The sequence below is a fragment of the Myotis brandtii genome, unplaced genomic scaffold (genome assembly GCF_000412655.1).
Source record: "Myotis brandtii unplaced genomic scaffold, ASM41265v1 scaffold609, whole genome shotgun sequence".
NCBI lineage: Eukaryota > Metazoa > Chordata > Mammalia > Chiroptera > Vespertilionidae > Myotis > Myotis brandtii.
Genome location: NW_005370315.1, coordinates 514,107 through 520,047, shown reverse-complemented (window position 1 = coordinate 520,047; position 5,941 = coordinate 514,107).

The window sequence follows — 5,941 nt, the reverse complement described above, 5'->3', positions numbered from 1 at the left end:
TATGCTCTAAATGTTTGTGCCTGGCCCCAAATTCATATGTTGAAATCTTAAGCCCAATTTGACGATATTAACAAGTTGGGCCTTTGGCAGGTGATTAGGTCGTGAGACAGAGCCTTCATGAATGGGATTAGTACCCTTATAAAAGAGATTTGGAGAGCTCCCTCATCCCGTCTGCCATGTGAGGACATAGCGAAAGGATAGCCATTTATGAACCAGGAAAAAGGCTCTCACCAGACACCAACTATGCCTACACCTTGATCTTCCTAGTCTCCAGAAACGTGAGAAATAAATTTCTGTTGTTTATAAGCCACCTCTCTATGGTATTCTGGTATAGCAGCACAAATGACTAAGACATACATGTTTACATAAATGTGTGTATAAATAGATAATTCATACACATACATATATATTTTCTCCCACTTTACCATAGTTAGTTAAGTGTTTAAAAACAACTGAGACATAGAGAGCCAAGGAGTCCATCACATCCTTTACCTATTATACTATCCAATTATTAAAGAGACTACATTATAATTAAATGATTTTGGAGACCATCTTCTAGAGATGGAGGGACACATTCATAAACATGGGTCAATGCAAATTTTAAATCCTTGCACATTCTTAATTCTTGCCAACTCCACACTTTATAATTTTATATCACTGTCTATTTTGGAAGAAAACCATTTATTTAGATGACAAGAAGTTATCATTACTATTCAGCTGTCAATGGAAAAATGTTTGCTGAAAAATTAAGACTTTTATATTTCCTAGAAAATAAGAAATCCAAGAACAGATTATCTAGGGATGAAATTTCATCATTCCAACATGTTCCTTCTAACTTTCTGTTCAGCGATCTTTCTCATATGTGAGTTGCTTTGTAATGGAAAGATGGCTCAACCATGGGTGGCAGGGGAAGATGAAGAACACGGGGCAAAAGGCACATACCATTGAAAGCTATCTCTTTCATGGCTGTCCCAGTGAAAAACGTTCTTTTATTTTTCTTTGACTGGCACTCTGTCTCATGACCACCTCTATATATAAAGCAAATAGGGAAATGTGAAATTTTACTGGACATTTTGTCATACTTAACAAAGTAACAGTTCTTTTAGCAAGATATCTTGTTAGGCAATCAACAACTTGTAACAAGCAATCTCTGCTATAGCTAGTGTTAGTAATTTTTGACTTTTCAGTACTGGAAAGGCACGATGAGAACCCCAATTTTTCTTAATCTCTGCAATCAGAATTAATTATATTAGAAAAACAGAATAGCCTGAGGTGGATTGATTAAAAAATAATAGAATAAAGGCAGCAGGAATTTTAAAGTCAAGTAGCAATGGATGCTTTGCCTGAAGTGACATAGAAGCAACAAAGTATTATCTAGAGAGAAAGGAAAATAATACCATTAAAGTTTATAGGATTTTCAGTGAAGTAATAGTCAGCATCTAATCTGAGTAAAAATGAAGCTCACTAACAAATTTTAAACAAAGGTGGAAGAGGCTATCTCAGAAGATATGAATTTCCTGTTACTGGATGGGATCAGGGTTGGCTAATGTCCAGTTGACATGAAATCCATGCCTCAGGTGTATTGTTAAAGCGATCATTGTGATCCTATTCTCAACTTAAAGTGTTTGATTACAAAGAAAGAAGACCCAAGATGCTAATCAGCCAAGTGTGTAAGTTAAAATACAATAATATTTTTTGCCTTTAACTTTTTAAACAAATTAATAAAAATATTCTCTTTAATTGCCCATCAAATAATCTAAAACAACCTAATTAAACTGTAAAAGGAATGAGGCACAATACTTCTAGCTACAGAAATATTTTTTATGACTATACTTAGCATTTAAGGAGATAATTAGTTATGACTAACTTGTTATATAAAATCTATCTCAAAATAATTTAAATTGTAAAGGGATTTACTTATATGGTTTAAAAGTTTCAGAGCAATAACATATTTAGTTATGGCTTGATCAAGTCTCTGCCCCACTCTGTTTCAGTTTTACCTTCAAATTGATGTCTTTCAGGGTGGCAAGGTAATGGCACACCCACAAATTACATTGCTATGAGGGGAAAGGCATCCAGTTCAAAAAATCTCTTTATAAATACCATTCCTTTTGTGACAATTGGCTAATCTTTAATTCTCTCATTGGCCAGGGAAATGTTATGCACTGATTAAATTGGCCTTAGATTGCCAGAATTTACTATGTGGATTGCTGTAACCATAGTTGTAATAAGGAATTTGAAATAATCCCAAAAAGAAGAGGATCACTCAAGGTCCACCTGATCCCACCCAATTCACAGAGCGTTTTCATGGTGGAGAATGTTTGGAATGGTTGTTGAGGGGATAACCACAGTAGTGATTGCTGAAGTGAAAAACACTCCAAATGGTTTGAAGTATATGGGAAGATATGTGACTTTATGGTCTCGACTTCAGAGGTTATGAAAGAGACTAAAAGTTCAGAAATTGAAATTGTCTGTTCTACAAATGGATTGCCAACCATCTTATAATTATTACATTCACAGAACTTGTATTTTCAATGATAGAGGTAACTGACACATTTATTGAGGGTGGATGGGTGAACAGAGGTTACAAATTCCACTGTGCCTTCCAAATAAGTTATAAAGTTACCAAAGACTCAGTCTAACATTGCACACCTTGGAAAAAACAGCTTCAACTGTCGACTGCTGTCCATGGCCACAATGGCTGTCAAATGAGCTACTGAAAAAAATGTTTTTTTGAGCAAGAATAATCCTCGGATAAAACTCTATTAATCCTTAAAGATAGATATCTTCTTTGGGATTTCTGTCAGTACACACACACACCATGAGCTTAATCTAAAATGAATGATTTTAACTGACACATGCTTTCAATACCCCCGGTCTTTTCCACATATCTTGAAGAAATAACTACCATCAGTTCTCACTCTATCTTTCTTGGGTCTCACACAAATTGCTGCCAACTGACAAAAGAGAAATACAGGAACTCCATCATCTTTGTGTTGAATACGTTTTCTATATAAATTGGTTTTGGAGAATGAGTTATTGTACCCAATTCCAGTAAAAGCACAGAAAACTTAACTTTCATTATCAAATGGCAGAAAGCCATAAATCGTGTACTATGATGAAAAAGTTATTAGGGAGGTTTTCAATGTTTCTTTTCAATATATATCTGTGTTAGTCTAGTAGTTTGAAATTTACAAACATATAGTTGTATCATTTAAGACTATTATTTATACTTTTCCCATCATCATTTAAATGATTATATATCTTCATCTATACATACTATATGTATTTCAGATATTAATATAAAATATATGATGTAGTAGGAAAGGCAAGGAAGTTCTAAATTAGATTTCACTCCAGCATTTAATGTCATGTAAACTTGAATAATCACTTAAATCATTATGGAACCTTAGTCTTCTCATGTGTAAAGTGAGGCAATTCTATGTTTGCATAGTGTTGCTGTGAACATAATAAGATATATCATAAAACAGGTAGTTAGTAATATTCAACATGTTCATTCTACTCTTGACATAACTTAAAGGGTTATTATGAGAACAGAAGAAATTATATCAGTAAAAATAGTATGAAGATAATCATCCTAGCTAATAAGAGTAATATGCAAATTAACCGTCACTCTGTGACAAAGATGGTGGCACCTATAGCCACAAGACGGCGGCACCCAGTCCTCTCAGCCCCGCTGGAGTCCCCCAGTCCTGGGGGGGTGGCCACTGAGAGCGGGAAGCGTGAGTGGCCTGGTGGAATGCTGCCCAGAGGCCCTCCTGACCCTTTATAAAAAAACAAATTCACTCCCCACGGAGTGATCCCCCCACACACACACCTGCAGCCTCAGGGTCTTAGCCTCAGAAGCTCCCATACCCCCATGGAGAGATCCCCTCCCAGCGGCAGCCTCAGGGTCTCAGCCTCAGAAGTTTGTGTGTCCCCAGCGGGTGATCACACACACACGCACACACACACCTGCAGCCTCAGGGTCTCAGCCTCGGAGGTGTCCATGCCCCCAGCGAGTGATTGGAGGGGGGAGGGTAAGGGGAGGTGAGGGAGGGTATCTGGGCGACACTGCCTAGCAAACCTCTCCCATGGGGCAGAAACTTGTGACCAGGTTAGGGGGGTAAATGGATTTTGTTTAAAATCTTCACAAACCGCAAAGGAAATGTCTGAGGTAGTTTCACATCGGAAGTAACTTACAACTAATTTCTGAAGGCAAACTGCTACATTGCGGTTACATTACTAGAGAGTACCCCGTCACGAAGAAGAAGCAGAAACAAGTAAAAAGGTTTTCCTTATTATTATTTTTTTTAATGTTTAAATATATGGATTTTGTTATCAGTACACCGAAAATGGAATCAGCGACCCGTGGGACCAAATGCTTACGTTTAAGAAATGCCTTGAACTTTAAATAAACACCATTTTCTTCTCTTTCGGATTAATTTACTTGCAGATGTGTGACATGGCTTGGGAATATACACCCGGCTGAAACATACAGACAAGAGCAGGGCAGAACCTAATTTTCTTACTGTTCAGCCTTTCTTGAACAGACAACATAGCTTTCAAAAGAAACATTAACTTCTCTTTTTTATCCTCTTCAGGGACAAACAGAATGAATTGAAGGCAGAATTTAGAGTTTTCTCCAGTGACCACAAAATAGTATTTTAAAATCTTTTCGAGTTTTGGCTTTGCTGCCGTTTTGATGGTTTTTTCTATCCCTTGGCAGGCCTGTGCCTTTCTACATAGCCCAGTCCCACCGTCTCCTTAGTCCTGTTTTTATTAGCAGTAAAGATGCCTTAACTAGTGATGCATCTATAAGGAACTCACATCCCATCTCTGGGCCTTAGCTTTCTCTCTGTGCCCTGAGAGAGTTGTGTGGCCCTGCTATTAGTGGTCTAGTTACAGGGGTGGGCAAACTTTTTGACTCGAGGGCCACAATGGGTTCTTAAACTGGACCGGAGGGCCGGAACAAAAGCATGGATGGAGTGTTTGTGTGAACTAATATAAATTCAAAGTAAACATCATTACATAAAAGGGTACGGTCTTTTTTTTTTTTTTAGTTTTATTCATTTCAAACGGGCCGGATCCGGCCCGCGGGGCCGTAGTTTGCCCATGGCTGGGTTAGGGGATGATCAGGCTGGCAGGCAGAAGTGGTTAGGGGCAATAAGGCAGGCGAGTGGTTGGGAGCGAACAGTCCCGGATTGTGAGAGGGATGTCCACCACTGCCGCTGTGCTTGGCAGCCATGAGCCCTGCTCAGGGCTTCTGGCTGAGGGGTGCTTCCCCTGTGAGAGTTCGCTGACCACCAGGGGGCAGCTCCTGCATTGAGCGTCTTCTCCCCTTGTGGTCAGTGTGCGTCATAGCGACCAATAGTTCTGAATATTAGCCTTTTATTATATAGGATATAGGATTTTAGCAACTGAAAACAAATCTTTCTGCAAAGGCTTATCTTGACCCCTCACAGAGCTTCAGGCCAAGACTTTTTTGGAGCAGTCAAGCATTGAGTTACATGTTGATTCTCCTCTATGTGAGGAGATGTCAGAAATCCTAAATCTGGGTGAGGGAATTGGATTCCATATAGTCTTTCCCTCTGTGATATGCTAAGGACAGAAATGTGTATGATCAATCTTTAAAACATTCCAAAAAAGTCATTTGGTGATACAGTATTCATACTCTGTTGACATCTAAGATGATTCTGAGATGCCACAATGATTTTGAGTGCCAAATTTATTATTTGTCAACTAGAATCTACACTAATAAAAGAGAAACATGGTAATTGGCGTACGACCGCTACCCTTTTCATTGGCTAATCAGTGAGTATATGCAAATTAACTGTCAGCCAAGATGGCAGCCAGCAGCCAGGCACTGAAGCGAGCAGGGAGGCTTGCTTGCTGCAGACTCCAACGTTCACCGCCTCACTTGCCGGCCTCTCAGTTGCAA